Source organism: Mustela nigripes, chromosome 8, assembly GCF_022355385.1.
Source record: "Mustela nigripes isolate SB6536 chromosome 8, MUSNIG.SB6536, whole genome shotgun sequence".
Taxonomy (NCBI): domain Eukaryota; kingdom Metazoa; phylum Chordata; class Mammalia; order Carnivora; family Mustelidae; genus Mustela; species Mustela nigripes.
The window spans coordinates 1,854,546-1,879,864 of NC_081564.1; positions in this window are offsets into that span (position 1 = coordinate 1,854,546).

Sequence of the window (25,319 nt, forward strand, 5' to 3'; positions counted from 1 at the left end):
AGATTTTGTCAACAACTTAACCCCTTTTCCTCTGCTTATCGCAAGATGGGCTTTTCCGTGTGCCTGTTTCAACAGCGGACCCAAAACACGTTCGCCTTTAAAGGATGCTGGCCGTTACTCTCAAGCTGTTGAAATGTGGATTGCTAGGCTCGAACCTTCACTCATTCGTTCGCCGGAGTGGTGGCGAGGTTTGCGTCAGTTCTGACCTAGCTCCCTTCTCCCCCTGCTTATTTTCACTCAGTCCCTCCGTGGGCGGTGTGTAAAAATACAAGAAGGGAAAGAAGTGATTTCTCGGTGATTCTGTAAGGGGGAGAAACCTAAAAGCAAGACCAACAACAATGCTGTTAACTAGGAAGAGAGACAAACATTTAAACGTGTTTAGAAACTTAGAAACAACACATCCGCTAGCATGGTGGTCTTCCCGCTTGTTGTCAACCCGTCCTCGTGTTCTGCTCGGAAAGACTCTCCAAAAGGGCTTCTCAAGTCAGAGAGATCATTGTAGTTTTCTTGGTGGTATTATTGTTATTTTAAGAATTTCTCTTTTCCACAAAAATAACATAACATTTTATCTTGTCCTTAGCAAGCAAGCAAATGCCTATCTCCATGGTTCGAGAAAGGCATTTGGGCTCGACCAAGATCTACTGGTTTTGGATGACTGGATACTTTTAGAATTACTCTGTTTCATCTTTCAGTGTAGACACGGAGCTCCCCAGATCCAGTCCTCCAAAGCCTGATCCTGAGAAAGTATAGACTCTCTTAGGGGACTTTCTCCAAACCACCTTGCCTGTGCACCTGTCACCCAGATTTCACCGAGAGCCAGTCTGAAGACATGGTGATAGCCCAAGGGGTTCTAATGGTTGGGACGCTTCATTATTATTTTATGCATATTAATTTATTACTTGGACATCTACATTATTTTCTTTCTTTAACACTTAAGTAACTAATTTTAAGTAGGTAATGCATGGACAAGATAGCAAATTCTAAAAGTTGCCGAGTGGAAAGAAAGTTACAATCCCCCTACCCCGACCGGTGACTTCCTGGGGACGTCCTCTGCCCACAGCCTTCCATTCTTACCACTTTTTTTACGCCTCCTTCCAGAGTCATCTTTGTCCCTGTGAGAAGATCTAGCTCTCTGTCTCCATATGTATTCTTCTAAATATTACTCCAATAGCGTCATGCTATAAAGCCCAGCTTCATCCCAGTATTGCCCTGTATTTTGGGTATATTGCTATACCCGGAAAATTTAGTTTCTGGAACTTGTTTCAAAGATTTAAAAACATCACATAGGTGGTAGAGGAGGTACTGCTCTTAGTAAACGATGGGAACCAAATACGAGGTGTAAAAACCAGAAGCCCATCCTCTCTCCCGCTGCTCCCACCCACGCCCCAAGTTTTCTTCCCAGGGATCACGGCTGTCCATGCCCTGCAATCCATCTCTACGCCTTTTTCTATCAATTTACCTAGATATGTGTATACACACCCCTATAGAGATAATGGCTGTCACTTTTGTTTCTTTTTTAATTTTTTAAATTTATTTTATTTTGTTTATTTATTTGAGAGAGAGAGACAGAGACAGAGATAGTGATGGAGAGCACAAGTGTGGAGCAGGGAGTGAAGCAGCAGCGCCTCCCCAACCCAATCAGGGAACCCAATGATACAGGGCTCGATCCCAGGACCCCGAGATCAGGACCCGACCTGAAGGCAGATGCTCAACTGACTGAGCCACCCAGGTGCTCCTCACTTTTGTTTCTTTATTCATCCCAAAGATCCGCCTTTGGGGGCACAGGTAGAGCTAGGACCATATTGTAATCATATTTGATGAGTCTCCTGCATGACTCACACTCGACCATCAGAAAATTCTCCCAGCTTCATTTTCAAAATATTTCTAGAATCTGACCACTTCTTCACTGCTCCCATCTGGCCAAATACCATGATCTTTCGCCTGATCCTTGCCACAATCTGCTGGTCATGACGACAAGATACCCTGCTTCTTCCCACCTTGTTCTCCCTATGGAGCTCGAGCAGCCATGCTGGGATCCTGATGGGAGTCCGTGCGAAAGGATAAACCACCAGATAAAGGATGTAGGGGAGGAGGTGGAAAAACATGGGGTTCCAGCAGATACCTGAACCCATTTTTCCTCCAAGTTTCTTGTTGGGTCATCTTGAATAGTCTTCTGTTACTTGTAGCTAAAGCCATCCTGACTGATATAACTAGATTTTAGAAGTTATCATAAGCTGTTGTATATTCCATTTGCTATAAAATCATTTATTCAACATAGTCATAAAGATATATGTGAAAACAGCTATAAAATTATCCATACTTTTTACCTAAAAGTCCCGCCCTGTGGAATATGAGCCAGGAAACCACTCATCTAAAAATACTTTATTATATTTATAGTTTGAGTTTTTATAATGGTAGAGGATTGGGGAGGCTTCTATGCCCAGGAACTGGGGAATGCTCTGGGAGACCGTGGTTTGTCAGTATAATCAAATATGATATAAGTAGTCAGATTACCAAGCACAGCAGCTACATTAATACAGGGAAGCACTGCATAAAAATAACATTAAGGTGAAAAAAAGCAAGAAAATTGCATCTAAATTGCTATAACTCTAACAAGATAGGTACATAAAGAGAACCTACATAAAGTTGGTATTTGTTAAAAATAATATTTTCTACAAAAGAGTCTGCATGTAATTACATTTTTAAATTCCCATTAATCCTGATCAGAATAATAAAACCCTGAGCAGAATCAAAGGAATAAAGTATTCTCCTTGTTTATTTGGAAATTCGGTGCTTTTCTGTTAAATATTAACATGTTTCAGGGAAGGAAGATATTACTAGTAAGTCTACTTTGGCTGCCTCAAATAAGCACTGAGTGTGCAAGTGGTGGTGAGGTGTGGAAGGTTCAGAGTATGGTCTGCAGTCATACTACTTGTGCTTAAATCCCCTCGTTGTTGCTTCTTGGTGTGTGACCCTGGACAAGTCACTCGACCTCTCTAAAACTAGAGATGATGGGACACCTGGGTGGCTCAGTCATTAAGCATCTGTCTTTGGCTCAAGTCATGATCCTGGGGTCCTGGGATCAACCCCCACATTGGGCTCCCTGCTCCACAGGAAGCCTGCTTCTCCCTCTCCTATTACCCCTGCTTGTGTTCCCTCTCTCTCTCTCTCTGTCAAATAAATAAAATAAAATAAAATAAACTAGAGTTGATGATGACGATGATAAAGATGAAGAGGATGGTGATAATGATGTTGGCAGTGGTGATGATGAGGATGATAGTGATGGTGGTGATGATGATGGTGATGATAGTGATGGTGTTGATAGTGATGGTGATGATGATGACAGTGATGATGGTGATGATGGTGGTGGTGATGGTGATGATGGTGGTGGTGATGGTGGTGATGATGGTGGTGGTGATGGTGATGGTGGTGATGATGATGATGGTGGTGATGGTGGTGATGATGGTGATGATGGTAATGGTGGTGATGGCGATGGTGATGATGGTGATGGCAATGATGGTGGTCGCAGGAATGATCATGATGATGATGATGGTAACCACATAATAAAGTAGCTCCAAGCACTGAGTTTGCAAATGTAAAAACAGTTGGAACAATATCTGACACCTAGTAAGCTCTAGAAAAACGTTATTTCATTACATGTGGCATATGAGTAACTTATACTTTTGATGGCTAAATATCTTATTCTGAAGGCCATTATTTTCAATGTCAATTTTCATTATGTAATATTTAAGGGCCAGACAAGAGCGGACTGAGTCATTACACACAGTAGGCACAAGGTCCCTGATACTGTTAGGACCACACAGAAATGTTTTAATTTCCTTTAAAATCAGAAGGGAAAAAGGTATATAATCTGCCCTGGATTACATTAGTCTTTATATCAACAGAACCATAAATATAAATGTGACTATTCTCTTTTAATGGAAGAAAGGGCCCACGAAGGCAAAAGTGCCTAGCGCTCATGGCAGTAGTCATACCTCGCACTGTCCAAATACAGGGCATTGGGTCTGGGGAGTTCCTAAGCCATATGTATTAGTCAGGATTTTCCAGAGAAACAGAACTTATAGGATAATCATTTATTCACTTATGATAGATTTATTTTAGGAATTGGCTCATGTGATTTCAGAGGCTGAGAAGTCCCATGATCTGCCATCTGAATCTGGAGACCCAGGAAGGCTGAGCGCATAATTCAGTCTGACGCCAAGGCCTGGGAACCACAGGAGCCAATGGTGAACCTTCCAGTCTGAGGCTGAAGGTCTTGAACCTGAGTTGGGGGACCAAGGGATGCTGGTATAGTCCTGGAGTTCAAAGACCCAAGAATCAGGAGCTCTGGTGTCTTAGGGCTGAATGTGGACATCCTGGCTCAGAAAGAGAAAGCAAAGCTCCCTCTTCTTCTGTTTTTCTTTTGTTGTATTCAGGCACCCAAAAGGTTAGATGGTGTCCACCCACATTGGTGACGGCAACTCATCAGCCCGTTGCCTGCAAATCTTTCCTGGAACCACCTCCATAGTCACACTTAACCACCTGGGCATCCCTTAGCCCAGTCAAAACTGACTCCTGACATTAGCCATCACACCACAGATGATAATTCAAAAGCTTTACTCACTTTTTTCTTGAACGCAGAGTGCTAAATACAAATTTGACTGTTGGGAGATCCCATTTAACCAACTTTGTATTACAAAAAGAAATCAATAAATAAGATGTTTTCCTGTTGTCCTTATAGCCTTAGAGATTGTAAAAAGGAATTTAAAAAGTAATCAGGTATAGTCACTTTTTATATACTAAGAAGCTCATGGATACATTTAATTTCATAGTTTGTATTTCATGAGGATCTATACATTTTTTAACATTTTTAAAAAAGATTTTATCCTTTCGGGGCGCCTGGGTGGCTCAGTTGGTTGAGCGACTGCCTTCAGCTCAGGTCATGATCCTGGAGTCCCGGGATCGAGTCGCGCATCAGGCTCCCAGCTCCATGGGGAGTCTGCGTCACCTTCTGACCTTCTCCTCGCTCATGTTGTCTCTCACTGTCTCTCTCTCAAACAAATAAATAAAATCTTTAAAAAAAATTTAAAAAAAAAGATTTTATCCTTTCATTTGACAGACAGATCACAAGCAGGCAGAGTAGCAGGCAGAGAGAATGAGAGAGAGAGGAGGAAGCAGACTCCCTGCTTGAGCAGAGAGCCCGATTCGGGTCATGATCCCGGAATCCCTCGATCATGACCTGAGCTGAAAGCAGAGGCTTTAACCCACTGAGCCACCCAGGTGCCTCCATTTTTTAACATTTTTAAACTGATGGCATCCTGGATCAGAGATGGCTTCATGCATGAGTCTTGGGTCATAGCCTCATCCACTTAGATGCAGAGGATGGAGACATATCATGGAGGAGGTGACTTTGCACCCCAGGACCAGTCAGCAACCTTTATAAAGTTGGGGCTGGGGAGAGGGAAGGACACCAAGGACACAATTCTCACCTGAACCTCAAATTCAAGAAGTTCAGGAACTCTGTCCCCAGTTCACTCCAGTCTGAACCACTTCTGTGGGGATCAAAGGCACGAAGAGTAGAAGGCACCCATGGTGGGTGTCTCAGCACTAAGTGTGGACAAGGAGAGCCTCTACCCAAATCCATTCCTTTAGAGAGTCAGAGATGACCCAAGTCCATCCATGACCTCTGATTGTCTCTCGTCTCCTTTCTGAAGTCATGGGTGGACCTGGGTCATCTCTGACTCTCTAAAGGAATGGAATGCTTGTAGGTGGTGGCATCGATTTTTCTTTAGAGGGAGGCTAAGGGCGCCCCCTTTGCTGAGATGAGGGCCAGCAGGTGACGTTGAAGATGCACATGTCCTCAGATTTCCCATGACCAGTGTGGTAGTCAGCCTTGGTGCTTTGACTCCTGATCTACCCATGATCTTGGGGAGCTGAAAGGGATGATAGTAGCACCTAGCACATCCCACATAATCCACACAGCTAGTCAGGTGCCATTATCAAGCCCACTTTACAACCAGGCAAACAGACACACTGGGTAAGTGGCAGGAGAACCCAGTGGCCTGGCAGCATTTTCCACCCCAGCTGGGACACACGGCTACTCGGGAGCAGAGACCTGGCAGCTTGTCTCTCCTGGTGAGAGCCGTGCTGTAAATGGCAATAATTGCGACACAGACATTAGAATCACTCAGATCTGACTATAAATGAGACTGCACCTGCCACTTCTCCTCCATGGGTCTTTGATTCACAGAAAAGGGAGAAGAAATATGTGCTATTACCTTGCATTTTTGTTGTATGGATTTGAAATAACATACGTGGGATTCTGAGCACAGTAGCTGGCATTCTGCAGGAATCCATCCATCTCCACGATTACTGGGGTCAATGGGCAGAAACCCTTATGCTCTCTCTAGTCCATTCCTGGCTTCAAACCATCAACCCATCAGCTAACCCTGATGATCTGCTGCTACCTACCTACCTGCCCCAAATCTAACCTACTTGACCAATGGTTTCGCCCAAAAAAATCTCATAGTTGAGGAGTTTAATCAATGACAGTGTTCAGATCTATACATTTCTGAAGGAAATATTTTTTAAAAACTCATATTTTGACCATTTTCTCCATCCATATGAATGTATTCCAATAATTATGTTGAACCATCATTTTCCTTCAAATATCTATCCCTTGCTCTCTGGTTTGCCATGCGATGCATATAGGGTTTAACGACACCACTGTCACTAGAATTATGAAAAGGTTATCCACACTACAATTAAAATTATGGCTGCCCTCCCTAGGATCAGATCTGCAAACAAACTTGAAGATAAAACACTTCAATAGCAGGGGTACTTCTTCAGCCTGCATATACTAAATTTTACTGAAGTTTGTAGACTTGAAATTACGTACATGAGTACATCATTAAAAAGGAGATGCTCTCTGTTGCTTGATTAGTCGTATTTTATGGTCAATTTCATTTCGAATTATGGCATGCCGAAGATTGCATGTCTGACGATACTGTTTATCTGCAGCCTAATGGCCTTATAATAAGTACTTCTGAAGGACCAAGGGCTTTATTAATCAAGGCAGGCACATTGCCCAGCAAACATCACAGGGGAAGACAGGTAAGAAAACCAGTCTCCGGTTCTAGCTGTTTGTAGCTGGGTGACCTCTTATAAGGCAATGACTATTTTTGAACCTTAGTTTTCTCCTCTGTAAATAAGACTAACGTCTGTCTAATTCCCGGGACTCTGAGGATGAAATGATACACGATCAATGAAGCTCTCAACAGCTATAAAGCATTATTTATAGTAGCTGTAAAGAAAGTTGGGGAGCACTGCCGGATGCAAGGAGCTGAGGATTCCTCTGGGCGCTGCACCCAACCAGGCTCGTCCACATGCATCAGGGAAACAAAGATCTGCTGTGCTCAGTCACTGAGCTTCTGCACTGCTCTTTGCAGCAACTGGTTGATTCTGACGAACCCAAGCAGCAGGAATTCTGTATTATGTATGAGTCATGCAATTAAAACATCTTTAGGGACAGCTGGGTAGCTCGGTGGCTTGAGCATCGAACTCTTGATGTCGGTTCAGGTCATGATCTCAGGGCTGTGGGATGGAGCCTTGTGTTGGGCTCTGCGCTGGGCGTGACGCCTGCTTGAGTGTCCCTCTCCCTCTGCCTCTGCCTCTCCCCGCATTCTCTCTCTCTTAAAAAAGAACACTTTTAACATCTCTTCACGAAGAAAAGACGTTGCAAGTATCTAGTCTTCCCGTTTCACAGATATGATAAAAGTTGTTCTGAGAACACTAGAAATTCCCAGAGGCTATGGCACATTTAAGTTCTTTGAGAGGTGGGTGGACCAAAAAAAGGTCCATTTACATTTATTATTTGTAATAATAACAAATAATAGTTTGTAAATTATTATTCTTTAATAACAAATATTATTAATATATAATTAATTGTAATAATAAATATTATTATTTATTAAATAAATAATATCTGTCCATCTCTTTTCGCTAGTGATCTTCTCCCAATGCAGTAGATAAGGATGCCTTTTTGTGTGTATGACCCAAAATCTTAAAAATTTAAACTACTCAGTTTGAGTCAATGCTTGTGATTCTGACAGTCATCACTATTTCATAATTTAGGAATTACCTGAATGATCAAAGATTCGTTGTTTGACGAGTTGGGTAGATGGTGGATAACCTCGTTGGTTGGATTCTTGTTGGGTTGGTGATTGCCCATATGTCGGATTAATTCTGTGCTCTGGTTTTTATGGCTGAAAACAGATGTTGTATTAAGGCATATTTGTTGAGTACTCTTACCATCCAGTGAGGGGCGTGTGTGTGTGTGTGTGTGTGTGTGTGTGTGGTGAAAACAAGAATTAATGGAAACCACTTCCCGCCTCCATTGCAATCAAGGCGAGGAGTGTGCAACCTTTACGTTTCACACCCTTGACCCAAAATGGCACCTTTAAAAATCCCAATTATCCACTGTCTGCAGTAACCAAAAGAATATTGTTAGAAATGTTTAAATAGCACGGCGTGCAAAGTATAATACGTGTCTACAAAAGTGTATAAAAATAAGGTTTTTGAAAAAATTTCAAGCCTGACTTTGAAGAGGAATGAAAAAGTCTATATTAGAAATCTCCCAATTCAATTAAGTATTTTATTATTAATGGAAAGCCCACGCTGGTACAGGCAGAATGGGTGCCGTTTGAGTGCGAAAGTTCACAGGCATTTCTAGTGTCCAATTTCCCTTTTGGGATACGGCAGGCATTAAGAAACGGGGTCCTTACCGAGCATAATGGTGAGAGAGGGAACCTGCACCAGGTTACGCCAATAATTGCCAGCCCCCCAGGACCCCAGCTCAGAAATTTTTGTGTGTTCTCGGGAGAGAAAAATGAGTGATCATCAAAGACAGTGGAGCTCAGCAGGTCTGTCATAAGCCTGAAGTTACAACTTAGACATGCAATGGAAAATATCATCCGTACCTCTCCAGTGCCTCGCCTGTAGTAATTAAAAACTTGATCCCTGCTGTTTTATCATCTCATTAGCAATGGGGGCACAAGACTTTTATCCTTGTTTGTCAGGAATCAAACATACCAGAGGAACTCTGATTATAAATTGATGAAAGTAAAGTCAAACTTTTAAATAAGAGAAGTGACTGTTCACAATGTTTTTTTAAAGCTGATTAAAGAGATCCATTTTCTCCATAAAAATAATATCTCGGTCCAGCCTCTGATGGTAGAGGTCATCTCTAGGTTTGCTCTCTGCACTGCGTTCCGTAAAGGGGGTTTGCTTTGTGAGCGGCTCTGATTTCAATTAACGATCAAGCCTGAAAACTTCGCGAAAGCAGAGATACAAAGAATGCCCTCCTTTTCATGCCTTTTGATGAACTTGAAACACCTTCCAACCCTCTCACTGATGTGGGCTCTAATGCTTTTTATGGAGGGTGGCTGGCCTCATCGTTGAAAAAAACCAGGCGAGCTTTCTGTTTATTTTAATAACTTGTCTTTGTAAATGAGGACAGGTGCGGGACCGGGGACAGGTGCAGGACCGGGGACAGGTGCAGGACCGGGGACCTCGTCCAGGCAGCGGGCTTCTCCAGCGGCTGCCTCCAGACTAGGAAATTTCCTTCTAGTGCTGTGCCTCCTCTGGGGCTCTTCGGTCGAATGCTGATGTGTGTTGTAGAAGAAAATGGCTGGAAATTTCAGATTTGGAGAAGGAGGAGCTCACGGTACCTCCCATTTCATTTTATTCATCTCAAACGTCTCCCACCCGTCATGAAGTCATCGATGCATTCAAAGCGGACTTCCTGGGACAGCCCTGCTCTCTGCCAGGAGCCGCGGATCCAAAAAACAAACCGGAGATCCTGTTCTGCGGTAGTCAGAGTAGCTTAAGAAGTAGAAATGATGACAAAGTCTAGACAGTCTTCGCTTCTGCGCTAGGGACATTTGGGTCGGGTGGTTCTCTGGGATGCACCGAAGAGGCCAGAAACAGCCCACCTCCAGCTGTGATAACCAAAAATGTCCCCAGGCCCCGCCCGCGGTGCCTGGGAGGCAGAAGCATCGCAGCGGAGAAGCGCTGGAAAAACGGTTATAAGTTAGCGCCGTGCACAGAGTTAGGGGCGCACGGGCTGCTCTGGAACACACGTTCTCATTTGGCACGAAGTGGATGCCTCTCCCGGGTGAGGCGGGAGCGGGGGAGAGAGGGGGATCTGTGTTTGCTGCGCGCCCTCTAATACCTTCTGCACTGTGGGCCCTGGCCACGCAGTAGCTCTTCTAGGCCATCCAACAAACCAACGGGTGAATGAATGAGCCAAGGCAGGAGGTTCCACGGACATAAATAAGTGGAGAAGGAAATTAATTAGTAAACACGTACATGAATAGATACATGAAAACATATGTGGAGGCTCCTTACAAGTTCGACGATTATGCACCGCATAATGGATTAATTCATCTGGTGGCATAAACACGGGATTAGCCAGAATAGTTCTAGTACAACCGAAACGCTGTTTATATGGAGTGATTGAGGGAGGTGTTCCTGGCCTGGTTTTGTCATTATAAGCAATACCAGTAGAGCACGTGCACTTTTTATCCCACTGGCAAATGAAGGGTTTTTTGGGCTTCAAAAGCCCTAAAGTCATTCCCCTCCAGCCCCATTTTACAGGGAAGGGAATTGGGAGCAGAGAGGCTTACTTGGAAGGAGCTGGGTTTGTCTTCCTTCTTTTTTCTTTTTTAAAAATTATTTTTAGTTGAGAGACAGCATGAGTGGGGGGAGGGTCAGACAGAGAGAGGAGAGAATCCCAAGCAGACTCCCCACTGAGCATGGAGCCCAACACAGGGCTTGATCTCACAACCCTGGGATCAAGATCTGAGCTGAACGGGCGCCTGGGTGGCTCAGTGGGTTAAGCCGCTGCCTTCGGCTCAGGTCATGATCTCAGGGTCCTGGGATCAAGTCCCGCATCGGGCTCTCTGCTCAGCAGGGAGTCTGCTTCCTCCTCTCTCTCTCTCTCTCTGCCTGCCTCTCTGCCTGCTTGTGATCTCTCTCTGTCAAATAAATAAATAAAATCTTAAAAAAAAAAAGAAAAGATCTGAGCTGAAACCAGGAGTCAGATGCTTACCAGACTGCCCCCGCTGGGTTCCCTTCATCTCCTTTTACGGGTGTGAGCTATTGAGGCTGCATTTGCCCTCCATCTAGCACAAAGCCCCTTTTGGGGCAGCGCCCCCCGGGATGGGGTGACAGGTCCAGGCTGCCCCGGTCAGCTGCCTCTTGGCGTCTGGCCCTTTGGAAAGCTTCTCCCAAACTGCTGTGTGTTGTACAAAACCATCCTGTGGTAAGGGACGTCTGGCTTGGGATGAGCTGCTGTGTTATTATTACACAGGCATGAAGTTCTACGACTTGTAACCTAGGACTCAGCCCGGTGTTGTGAGAACGGCCATGACCTGGGAACCAGGAAAACCTGAAACCTGATTTTCCAAGTTTGCAAAACTGAAAATCCCCAGGGCCACACTGGCTCGTCTCTTGAGTAAGGAGATGGCACCAAGGAATTCCTTATGTCCCGTCCAGTGACCACGGCTCCGTGGTTCTTAACAATCTCAACAAGTGGGGGAAGAAGTCTTTTCCTCCTGAAGCTCATGCAGAAAATCACTTATTAAATTGATAATATTATTTAATCCTCATTATTACCCTGAAAATGCTTCGTTCTAGAATATAGCCTGGCCCCTTGACGACGTGCAGATATTTAATATTATGTCATCACGCAATTTGTGCATGGCATGAAGGTTAGAAGTATCAACTTATGAGTAACAGAATCAGGATCCGAACATCTTGAGAGTCTAGAGCACTTAGCAGAGATCATTACAATCACTTCTGCTGTGCTGTGACCTATGCGTGTCTAAAAATCACCGTGCTGGGCAAAATCCTGAAATAAAATTCACACCGCTTATGAGACGGAAGGGGTTCGGGACTCACACCCAGAAACTTCATCAGTGACACTTACAAATTAAAAAAAAAAAAAAGTAGGAACCTAGTAGAAATGCCAGCGTGGTTTTCCACATGTTAGGTGGGTACGAAATAAATCAGTCCTGCCACAACTGGGGCTGTTTTCCTGCAAAAAGGTCAACGTTTGCTTGAGGCAGTGGCGTGGGAAGGATCGTAGCTGGCGGTTGCTGTGGATGGTGTGAGATGTTACTGACGTCAGAAGCACAGTGTGTCGGCTGGCGGATCCGGGACGCCTCGCGGAACTCTGGGAACAGGTGTATCGGGGTGCCTCGCGGAACCTTGAGAGCCGGCTGGTGTCTGAGGCGCAGAATACTGTGTGTCCTTTGCCCTGGGTTCACTGGGTGCCGTACTCTGTATTCACTTAGCATTTCTCAACGATGAAATCACCCCTGAGCCGAAAGGAAAATTTTGTCTTATGTTCAAATCGTCCCCTAATACATCAAGCACCTTGGAATCAATTTGTGTCTTTGAAACATGAATTATAGCAGAACTGGGCTGCATCCTGCACCTGGGGCAGAAAATGTAATAAGGACACAGGTGACCGCGGGGCTTCACTTCGGGCACGCTCCCAGTCATTTCCGGGTGTCTCGCTTTCTCGTCTTAGCGGCCGCCGTGAGGCAGGCGTAGTTAACACTGTCTGTCTCACAGACAAGGGGACTGAGCCTCAGAGAGCGCGCTCACTGTCCCACAGCCCGCAGGACAGAGCTGGGATCTGACTTCAGGGCGCTGCCCCAAATCTGCAGCTCACTGTGGAGAGCAGAAGTGCATGTGCGAGGCTTCCAGCTTTCTTGGACTTGATCCGCCTCGGGCAAGCACACTGTGACCATTAACGACAACAAAACCAAGGCATCTCCAATGGCCTGCTCAGGGCTTCAGTGGAAAAAAAACAACAAGTGGTCCGCCCTGTCCATTCTGCTCAAGGCACGTCATGCTGCGGTATTCGCGCCCGTTCCAGGCACCATACTCTGACACGAGTGGCTTACATAAACCAGGTTGAGGGACTATAAATCAAGCCCATGTCCAAGGGAAAGTAAGCAAGACAGGGAAGGCATGGAGAGCGGTGTCAGCTGAGAAGCTGCGGAGAAGCTCATGGCATCCAGGAGATCATCACGCAGGGTCGACATCAGCCTCCTTGCAAGAGTTCAAACGCTTGATACGTCCAGACGTAGAGTTCCCCTTTTAGTTCTTCTGCATTTGTCCATGGAGTAAACGGGGCACATAGGGTCCGGCGGACATTTAGTGAGCTCAGTTCTAGACCCCTTGCGTGCATGACCTAGATGCCCCACGACGCTGGCTCTGATCGTCATCCCCATTCTACGGCTGAAGCAGCTTGGCCAGCTGCCATCAAGTGGCTTGCCCAAGCCCTGTGGCTTGCTGTTGGCAGCACAGGGATTTGAACCCAGGGAGCCTGACTTTGGAATTCCCACTCATAATTCCCAAGCAGACGAAAGTGACAGGGAGATCAATTTGAACTCCACGTAACGGAGAAATCTCTGGAAGTCAGGACTGCTCTGAGCCAGACCAGGCTGCTTCCCCACCAGATAATCCTCCTCTCTCTCTCTCCCGCGGCTCCTGCTTTGTACTCTGGCTCCCACCGCGGCCACTCTTCCCGCTACTTCTCCCTGAGCACAGTCCCTGTCCCCGCCCTTCCTGACCCCTTCCTCCCTTTCAGGTGCTCTGGCCCCTCCCCCATCCCGGATTCTGGTTACTGTCCCCTTGCTCCCGGTCTCCCTCTGACCATCCTCTGGCCACACCTCCGCGGTTTCTCTGGCTGGACCGTCTTCGTCATCACCACGGGTCCCTCACGTTTCTCTTGTCTCATGTCCCACTCTCAGAGTCCTCCAGCATCTTCATCAACCGTCAGCCTTTGAGTGATGGGGTGCCAGAGTGACCTCGTCTGGGCTCACGCCAGCAAAGAGAGCCACCTCGTCTCCTTCCGTGGCATCAGACACTGTCCATTCACCAAGGATGAACTCCCTGACTCTTCTGGGTCTGAGCTTCAGGGTCATGGGACCAGTGGAGGATCTTCTCTCTCCCATCTCTTGGCCAACAAGACCAAGATGGAGCCCTGCCAGCCTTATCCCCTGTCTTGGTCTATCCAGAAATCTGTGAGTCCCCCTCCATTCTTCCCCTTGACCTCTCTCCCTACCTACACATCCAATTCTGTCTGTTCTTCAACCCAGCTCCCCCCTGTCCAGCCTACTCTCCCCAATTTCACAGCCATCTCTCTACTTCGGACTACCTTCAGCTCTTTACTCTCTGTCCATGCTGCCTCTCTAACGCCACCTCTGGCTCCCATGCACTCACGCTCGGCACTCCAGCCACACCGAACCTCCCAGTACCTGGAACTTGCTCTTCTCTTTTGTGCTTCAGTTGTGTCCTCCACCGGGAGCCATAAGATATTCTGCCTTTGGTTTGAGTAATTCAAGAATCAGTTTAGATGTCCTGGGGTCAGTCTTCCTAACAACCTAACTAATGTGCCCTTAGATACACTTCCATGATGCCCCATGCTTTCCCCAATAAAAGGAATTTACTACAGGACCCTCACACACCTATTCATGCCTTTGCATGTCCCGTTTGATGAGGATCTTGAGAACAGAGACCATTTCATTGGAGCGCATACTAGATGTCATTAAGCATTTGTTGAATGAATTCGAAAAAATGGAAGGTCCACAGCCTCTTTGTATGGCTGGTCAGCTGTGCTTTGGGCGTTGATAGAACTGAGAACTACAGAAGCCACACTCTTCAGAGCATGGGCATAAAACTAGACACTTGTAAGGATGAAAATGCCACGCATGTAACAAACTTGGTCTTGGATTTGCAAAACCTGTCTTGGTTCATTGGCTTTGGGTTTCAGATTTGTTGTTCTGGAGCAGATGAGATTTCATCAATAAATGGTCCGAAGGAATCTCATCCTTGAGACTTCACTTCCTAAAACCATTCATCAGTCGAATTGATTCCCAGCTTAACAAAGAGGGGAAAAATGCATAATCACCAAGGACTTACTCTTTAATTTTAGAGAAAACGCTCACTTCATAACTTTACGTTTGGACCAAAAAAAAAAAATGTTTTTCAGACGTTAAAAAACCGTAAACTGCCGCAACTCATGTGAGATAGGGAAACTCTGTGGGTGATTTGGTCCACGAACGGTGAGTGTCCCTTTGATAAAGGCCAAAGCACGGGGTTCCGTTCACCTGTGGGGAATGCCGGTCGGATAAATTCTTCAGTCGCAGGATAGCTTTCCAGGTTAGAGCGGTTTTCGTTGAAACAGAAAATTGAGATATGACTTCCCGTGTCACGGACAGGAGCTGTATTAAAGAGCTCCTTTGTGTATGTAATAAAATAGAAGACATTTTAAGCACTTAGAGAGTCCCACATCTAAGATAGCAGCCCCGGTAAGACTAGGTCTAACTTACCCTATTGTAATGGGGCAGAAACATATGAGTCATGATTCTGTTTGAAATAGTGGATCATGTTCCTTTGATTATGTGCTTCTCAAGGCTCCCTCCGCCTCCCGTGTGCTTGAAGGCAGCATCGCGCTCCACTATCCCCGTGCCTTCTGCTGTCGGGGAGGGCGAGCGCTCGCGTTCCCCCGAGTGGGCTCTCCGAGGAGGAGACCGTTTCAAAGCACTCCTTCCTCCCTGACGGGGACGATGATAGTTCCCAGTACAGGGGCCAGACTGGGAAATCCAGAGCCACAGGATCTGGATCCCTTTCCTGACCTAAAAATTTGTGAGGCTGACAGACATCTAAAGCTAGCAACGTGAGCTCGGGGGCGGGGGGGGCGGAGGGGCCATGGGGGGATGCGGGGAGATTTGCAAATACAGAAATCTGAGGGATCAAGGCACACGTTTCCTTTGTTCTGTGTTCCAAAAGCTTTTCTCATGCAAAACCCGAGACCAGTCAACAAAATTAGGCCGAGGAAAGCTTGTGCTGAAACCCATAAAAACCCATCTTCCGAAAAACTTCAACTTATCGTCTCTTCTTACCCTGCACCGGCATAAAGACCAGAATGCCTCAATTGCCCCCAAACCACGTGTGCTTGGTAAAACAGCTCTGCGCACACGTCGGTGACAAGTTTCCCGTTTGCCCACCCCCATTCTTTATCAACCACCATCATCAAAGCCTGCCAGGGCTGCTTCCCCCAGCTCTGTATTCACGCGGGTAGGGTGCGGGCAAGAGCAAGGGGCCGCGGATAGCCGTGCTCGGGCAGGGCTGGAGAACAGAGCTGATTTCTCCCTCCGTGTGGTCTCCGGGGGACGGAGCTCCGCCATCTGGACACGCACCTTCTCTCCCTGGGCCAAGGGAGCTTCACAAGCTTCCTTCGGAAGGCGGAGACCTGGGAATGGCCTGCACCACTTCTGCGCACAGGCACGGACGGACCTGCATTTAGCCTCTGGGCACACGGAGCTGCAGGGAGAGCCACACGGTGGTCTCCAGACGTGTGGTCATGGGCTCCTTCCTTCATCTGTCGGATGTTTCTGAGCACCCGAACTCGGGGGCAATGCAGCACCCCGACAGTGGGGGAGGAGACAGCAGGCAGAGGGAGGGACCGCGCGTGGGGCCTCTGGGAAGAGCAAGCGCGGGCCGGACATGAGAGTGGGAAGGGAATGGGAGGCCAGAGCGTGGCGGCCTCAAAGACCACCACAGGCTGTCCACCCTTCACTCTGATAGACACGGGAAGCTGCTGAGGGGTTGGGCACAGCGGTGGCTCGATCTGACTCAACATTTAAAAGGATCAGCTCATTGCTGGGCTGACCAGAGACAGAAGTGGCCAGGCAGGAACGAGGCCGCCCAGTTAGGGGCTATTGCGATGGTCTGGTCCAGACGTGTGGTGTCCTGCACTGGGACAGGAGCAGGGGAGGGTCAGAATCTGGGTGTTTTGAAGAGAGAGTTTGTAGGATTTGCCAACCGTTTAGATACAGGTTTTAGACAAAGGGATGGTCAGGAAGGAATCTAGGGGTTTGGGTCTGAGTGGCGAACCAGAAGGACAGGACTGGAAACAACTGAACTGGGAACGTCGTGGGAAGAGTGTATTTGGGGAGAAAATCCAGGGCTTTGGGTTTCGCAGCTTTGATTTGTTTATCCGATACCCATACAGCGGAGCTAAGGGGGCAGTGCGATATGCGAGTCCGGAGGTCAGGGGAGAGCTTCAGGCAGAGAAAGGAGTTTGGACGAATTTGGGAGTGGTTAGCATATTGGTGGCATCCTGAGTATCTCGGGGTGGGGGAGACATGCCGTGTGCTGGACACACGTTCATGCATCCCGACCCTTACCGCCGGGTGGGGCTGGGCTCGTTCAGACCTTCGAGGGTTGGGCAGAACGGGTGCGGGTCACTCCCGGGACCACACTGGGCTTTGAAACCCACCATGTCCCCTTTCTCTGTGTGGCTGTTAACCTGCACCCCCACCGGGAACAAGACAGGGCAGGACGCGCGGAGATCTGCCTCAGACTTGGAGCCTGAGCGAGAGAAACCTTGCTTTTTCCAAGTCACTTTGGTTGTGGAGTCGTTTATTAGCCAGCAAACCTGGCCTGTCCCGGCTGACATCGGGGTGAGCACGTAGCCCCAGGCACTGCGTATGATAGCGGGGGGACGGTGCCCGGACCAGGAGGGGAGGAGCGGGGAGCTGAGTGATTCACTTGACGGAGTTTGGGCAATCCTTGAAGTTTCCAAATGGAGAGGGAGAGGAGTGAACTGGAAGTTAAGAAAGCCGGTCTTATATTTAAATAATGTCTCTTTTACTAGGCTCCTTGACCTCCACAGCGGGACCCATTCCTTCCTCCCCCTAACTTCCTTCTGCTCCTGGGAGGGCTCGGTCCTCTGTGCAAGGAAGCCGCAGTGAAAACTTACTTAAGCCGACGTGCATGGGTTTTTTAAAAAAGAAGCCGTAACGTCCCCTCCCTTTCCCTAAAGTAAATATTTTTTGGAAAGTCAGTGTTGCCTTCGTGCAACAGATGCGGGAGGCGTTTGTGATTGGAGCCGGTGAGCAGGCAGCATTCAGTGAGTCCCACCTCGGGTCGGCTGTTTCCGTGGCTCTGTCTCTGGGAGCCCCCACGCTTGCCCTGGGGGACAGTTAGCATCTGTTTTACCGAGTGGAAAACAGAAGCTCAAGATCATGGCCGAGCTAGGACTCAACCCAGTTTAATCCGACCCCAAAATATCAAGGGCTGGAACAACGGTGCTTGGAAAAGCAGAAACCAAGGTTTGTAGAAGCCATTCACTCCAGGCACCCCAGAGTCCCCGGGAAGCTGGAGCCACGGGTCACTGATCTCCAGGCCCCAACGTCCCACTCAGCTCTACCTGTTACGGTGCCCAAGAGCAAGGCCCACATTACATGGAAGGAATCCTGTCCAGGGTGTGTTTCTTGAAAGGCAACAACTTGTCCCCCACTCCCTGCCTTTGTCATGAAAAAAAACCAAACAAGGGCATCAGAACAATCTTCCAATATGGCAGGAGCCCTCTGGTGGGCTTCCCATGGAGGCCTCCTCAAGCAGGCCACCAGATCTTCCCAAACACCCCCACTTTTCTGTCCCTCTGCCCCAGGCCATTTGCACTGGCCAGGTGGGACAGCTGCCAGCACACAGCCAGGGCCTAACCACAAAACCCTGCCACTCACCAGCAGGCAGCTCTGTTTTCAGTGTAAACAACACCACCTTCACGGAAAATACAGCCTCGCAAGGAGCAAGGCGATGTATCCCTCCCATCGGCCCCCCTGAGCAGGTGAAAGGCGTTTGGCTTCTTCCATCTGTCTGGAAAGTAGTGGGACATTTTGCTCATCTTCCTGCAAACTGCCTCTTCAGAAGGCAGCCCCGATGATCAGACCTGACCCCTTGGAGGCAGAAAGCAGAGGGTCGGGAAGAGCAAAGACCCTATTGTCTACACTCTTCACGGCAGAGTTGTGCATGTGTGTTGTGTGTATTTGTGAGTATGGCCATGTGAGCTGGTGGCTCTAGAGTCTGGACCCCGGCTCGTCCACAGGGCCCCGCTCCGAAGGCCTCCCTGCACAGCACAAAGGCATCTCTTAGGCTGCGGGCCTCCTCCCGTCGATGACTGCCCAACCCTTATGCTTTCTTTGTTGAGAAGGAAAAAAAGATCATACTTAAGCAAAAGTAAACCACAGCCTGATACTGTGCCAACAACATTAACCAACTTCTCCTCGGCGCCTTTGAAGTCAGCGGGGGGCAACATACTTGTGGCGCAAGTAAAGAATGATACTCTAAGTGATTCCTTTTCATCCCTTTAACTTAATGAAAGATTAATGGCCTTGTTATTTTTGTTTCTGCTCCTTTTTTCTCCCCTTCCATTCCCCCCTCCCCGAAATGGAAAATACTGCCCTACGATGGTTTTCTGGATCGTTGGGTTTGGTGAATACGACCCTAGAGCCTCCACGGGGCGGGCCGCCTTCGCCAAGTCCAAGGCATCCAGGTGTTCATGGGCGAGGAGCGCCCCGGCAGCCGCACGCAGAAGTGGGCTTCGTTCACACTGACCTCACCTCCTGGCGACAGGGCTGGAATTCCTCGGCGAGGAATCTTTTTTTTTTTCCTTGAAGGTGGAGCTCTGTGCCCCGTGGCATGGCCTTGAGGGCCCCGCACAGGGCAATCGGGATGGAGTCGCACGTCGCTGGCCCGTGAATCACGCTGGTCAGGGCGTAGACGGAGAAACATCAACACAAACGAACACAAACGCGCCTCCTCCCAGCCTGTCAGCAGCACTGCGGTTTCGAGCCCCGGCTCGGTACCACGGTGACCGCGCTGTCACGCTCCAGCCCCCGCCCTCTCATCTGGAGGACAGTCCGAGCCTCAGGCTCCCCGGCTGCCCTTCCTGTCCTCCTGTCTTCCCGGATCTGCGGCCGGCGCGATCTTTCTAAAACCAGGGTCATGTTACTGTCTCGCCCACCTAAAACCCTCCTTAATTCTCTTAAAACAAAAGGCAAACTCCTTCCCGGGGGGTGCGGGGCTCTGAAGCTCTGGCTGACCTGGGGGTGTCCAGCCCCGTGCTCCGTGGCGCGCCGCGCCTCCCTGGGGAGCCCCCCTCGTTGCTGCTTCGCCCCCGTCCCTCCACCTTCCCCGACTGGTCATTCCGGCCTCAGCCCCGTGCTCCCCTCAAGGACACCTGCGTACCCACGCCTCTGGAGAAAGGCCCTGCGCCTGACGTTTCCACGTCAGAGCCCCAGAAGGGATGCTGGAGATGCTCTCAAGTCCTCGGTTGGCTAAATCAGGGAACGACGGGTTTCCAGGCAAATCCCCGAAGAAGAAATTCAGCACGTGGGCAGAAGTCGCAGGGTCCCTCAGCTGGATGCAATCATATCCTTAATTTATACCTGACCAGTGTCTGCACGTTTAGAGGTTGATGACAAAATGACCCTCGGGTCAACACTCTAGAAATTCTGTCTTCTGGATGGGGTGTTACCTATGTACTCAGCGGCCCTGTGCATTCGGTAAAATTCGGTTCCATCTCATTCCTACAGGCAGTAAGCACCTCTTCGTGGACACTTTCTGTCTCGGGTAAATTTTGCACAACCCAGGAAGGCGCAGCCACGATCGCTTGTTCTGTGAGGCCTTCCTGGACCCTCCCAGCGCCCCCGGTGCCGCCCCCATCCTTCCCACACCTGTCTGGAACATTTCATTTGGACCTTTTCTAGCTAGCTGTCTTCCCAGAGCATTTCAAAACGCCCTCCAGAGCTGAATCATCCTGCAGTAGGAGTGTGCTAGATGCTCGTTGAACACGAGATGGGTGAATAAGAGAAAGAAAACCGGTCGCTCGGGTGAGACCACGTGCAAAGGTAACCGAGTCCCTTTTATTCCTCCGTGGGCACAAACATCACTCCCATAATTACAATTTCATGCATATAATCAAGGGTTTCTCCAAACGTCCTACGTTTATCCCAATCTCCCTACACCAGTGATTTGAATGTGTCATTTAAAAACTTCCAATTCCAGGGAGAATGAGAATTCTTCAGCCCTGTGATTCGTTGGCTTGGGATTTTCAGAATCATTTCTAGGGTTTTATGGCTGACCTAAGTGCTGGTTAGTCTGGGGCAAGAGCCCCGGTTGGTTCACACCTGCTAGAGACCGTCCCAACAACAGGCTGATGTCTCGTTTCCAACCAAACAATGGCCCCATTCCATAAATACTTAAACTGCACATTTAGAAGAATTTAGTAAAAACAGACCCTGATGCATGACGTTAAATACATTCCCTTCTTTTAATAACAACTTGATTTCAGATCAGGAATCAGAGTCGTCTGATACTATGAAAATTAAACAGAAAATTTCTGCCATTACACCAAGCAGCCTGCTTAATAAATCAATAATGAAAAAGAATAATTTATTATGGCTTGTGAATTCTGACAGCTCTAAAAAGATGTCCTTTCTTTTCCCCCAAAGGGAGAACGGAATTTTCTTTTTACCTTCAAGACACTGGCATTAAGCATAATTTCTCTGTCTGTAGAACTTTACTATTGAAGAGGAGAGAGGATTAGATTTTTACATCATAACCTATTTTAAGCAATTATAATCCACAAGTAATCTTTTCTCATTCATCCCCCAGGGGGGAGGAAGATGTAAGAGACCGTTCTCCGGGCCTCAGTTTAGATCAATGTTTGCATTCCTATTAGCTGAATTAGCTGAGGTTCTGGAGAGCTGAGCTCACTTCTCTTAGACCAGGAGAACCTGGCTCGTCAAGGGAGGTGGGCCACTGAGAACCGCTGTATCCTCCTCTGTGCTCGAACCCCAGGTTTGGCCTTTGTGGCCGGCGAGGGAAGAGACCTCATGTGGTTTTATGTTGGGCCACAGGCGGGTTAACTCCCTGGCTTTCCTCCAACCCCCTTGTGTCCCCGGTACTCCTTGGCATTCAGCAGTGGCATTGTCATTGGCTCCTACTGGAGCAGTAAATCCACATTTTGTCACTTTCTCATTATTTCACTACATTTTCCTAGGATCCAGGGTCTGGAAGCTAATCACATCTGGTATATCTGCACAGAAGAAGCGGTACCCGTGGAGGGCTTAGCGCCGCTCCTCCCGACCGCGTGGCGAGGTCATGTGGTACCGACTGTGTGGTGGGAGCATTTATCGGCAAACCTTCCGATCACGTCTGTTTTCTACGTTTCCATTTCTGCTGTTTTGTTAACCATTCCCCAGGATGTCCCTGGCAATGGGGAGGGAGCAGAGGCCTGAGCGTCTAAGCATTCCCAGTTCAGGATTGTTTACAGACGCGAACTAAGCCGGCACCGAAGAAATCCGTATTTTCTGTTCGTGTGCAAGACGGGCCATGACTTCAGTGGCGTGACACTCCGCGGTTGTCATTTTTTTTCCTGATAATCATCCCTTAGACATACTCTTCTCTAGCCTCTGGCTTTGAATTTATTTGTCAAACACTAACACTGTGTCCTTTCTCGAACGTTGCTTTCCTTTCCAAACTTTTTATCCTGCTGAGTTTCTGTATTTCCCCAAGTTAATAATTTTTACTTTTTAAATTTTTTTTTTTTAACAAGAATTGACTGACTAGTACTTGGCCCCTCATGATTCCATGACACACATGGCTTGTTTCTCTCTTCATTGTTTCTTTTCTGTGCTGTCTTCCTTTGCAAATTAAGGGAAGTGAGGTTTATGTATTCCATCGGCCAGATTTTTAGCAACGGTCCCAACAGGTGTAACACAAGCTGGTTATCATTTCAGAGGTCATTTGAAGTTTTATTCACGATATTCAGTTTTATATTTTGATTAATATCCAATATTAATCAATAGCTTCACCCACCAAACAAAAAGGAGCCCCCACACATCATTTTCCGTGCCTCCCGCTGCTGCCCTCCTCACCCACTGCGTCCTTGGGGTTGTCCTCTGACGGCTGCCGCCCTCCACAGCCACGTCTCCCCGGGGCCTGCTGGATGCTGAGCCGTCATCCCCACGACCCGCCCACTCTGGGTTCTCATTTTCAGGTATTTCTAGAAATTTCCCTTCTTTTTGGCACCATTCTTATATATAATTCTACTTTTCTAGAGTTTCTGGAAATCGGGTTCAAGAAGGGGAAGCAGGTGTTAACACGCATTTTGATCAAACAAACTTTTTGAATGCATGTTTCCTAGTTTCTCAAGATTTAAATAATTAATCCATCTGCTTATTTCTTGTCCATACCCTTGATTTGAAAGATGAGGAAATTAGGGTCCCAGAGACATGAAATAATTTGTCAAAAGATAACCCTCTTGGTTGGGAGAAAAATCGGAACTGGAAACCAGGTTTGCCTGATACCAATGCTCGTGTTCTTTCTACTCTGAGGAGAGGTGGCAGCTTCCCCTCCTCCCTCTCCCTCCTCCCCTACTTACCCTCTTCGTGATAATTACTGGTTTCTTTACCCCTGAGGAATGTCTGGGTCCCTTGGAAAGTGTGGCAGGTTCTCTCCCTTTCGCAACCAGCACGTACCGCCCGGCCCGATGCCCACATTTCTAAATCTCTGCCCCCTGTCTGTTTCCGCGTCGTGACTTGAAGCTTCCTGAAAGCAGGTTTGCCTTGTTCATCAGTGTTTCCCACCGTGTCCCATGCATGCCCGGGGCAGACTGGGCGTTCCGTAAATACTCATCACATTCATAAATGAGTGCTCCATAAATACCCACCAATGACCCCCGCAGAGTACACGAGGGTACAAAGTGAAAAAGAGACTTGAAGCTAGAAAGTACAAAACACACACTGGGTCGGAACCTGGGCTTTCCTGAGAGCTTAAAACGGGAACTACCCTGAGTGAGGTGATTTACTATTCTCTAAAAGCATCTTCTGGTTTCACAGAACGCAGTTGAAAAACCCATTGCTCTGTTTTGACTACACAGTATACGAAAGCCTCTTTCTGTGCATTTTTTAAAATAAAAAGCTACTGACAGGACTTAATTTTCCTGCACCGTTTTCTTATCCTAAATGACGCCTGATAACCGCTGAGATTCGAAATAAGGTCGCTCCGATGACTCCACGAAGAGGCTCATTCAAGAAAATTCGTTAAGTCTGCACCGTACCAAATGCCAAGTGTTTGCAAGACAGAGATAAATAAAAAAGAAGTCCCCGTTATTAATCTTTGCATCGTGTGAGTGGGGAAGATGCGGATTCCTTTATGAACGTGTGAGTCCTTGGACGGAGGGTTCTTGGCTCGATAGAGAAGCTGTTTGCTCAACTCTTCAGAGGAAAAGGCTTGGCATCAACATGACTTTGCTGGTTTTTCTCTCCAGGTTCCAACTTGTGTCCGTGGGTGTGAGATCACAACATGCTCCTTACGCAACCTCCCTCTACAGAGCTCCTACCCTTCACACCTACTACCCTTTTAATCTTTTCAACAAGTAATTAAAGTTGGCCTGACCTCAAACATTCTCTGCACCAGAAGAAAGGCAGAGATGATTGATCGTGGCTCTCAATTATTCAAGTCGAGGGTGGTGCTTCAGGAAGCTTTGTGACCTCCGAGGCCGGTGGTAGACGCTGATTGAATGGATAATGGAATGCCCACTTGGGGTCGACCAGATCTCTCTACTGTAAAGCTACGATCTTCCCCTTTCTAAGTCATAATATCTTCTGAGGAGATGACGCAAGTACCCTGTTTCTCATCAAATTTCACCATGGATTTTAGCCTCCATGGGAGATTCCTTGTGTGAAAGGATTAGTACTGTGCTATTTGCCCAATGGTGATTTTGCCCATTTCTTTTAAATATAATCATGCATTAAAGCAAAATCCCATGTCCGTGGCTCTAACACTTGTTAGCTGTGTGACCTTGAGCATGTCATGTAAACTCTCTGAACTTTATCTGATCTGTAGGCTGGGAATTAATAGCAGTAATCAACTCACGGGGATGGTTTAAACATTAAATTAAGTAATATGCATCCAACTCTTAGAACAATGTGTGATAAACAGAAAGTATTCTATCAAGGTTAGCTATTATTATCATGTATTCTATCATATTATTATTATGATATCGTATTTATCAGTATTGTCCAACAATCACGGACTCTTCACAAGAAAACTCAATTTGGGGAGATTCTATGCAGTAAGAAAGAAGATTTTGTGATACCGTCTTGAAATGGGCAGTAGAGTCGTTCACACAAGCAGAAAATGCAAATCTGTGCCCGGCCGTGGAAGGACATTCCAGAAAGGACTGAGTACCACTGGGAACGCTGAGGGGCTCCCGCCAACATCTCTCCCAGCACCTTGAAGCCAGCGTTTGTGCCGTGCAGAGGGACCCTGTCTGTTTCTTCCCTAAAGACAGGAGCGACGGTGTGAGTCACTCCTGTGGAATTGGTCTGTGGAATGAGGGCTTGGATCGCACGACAGATGTTCTGGTGAGATGAGGTCTGCCGAGG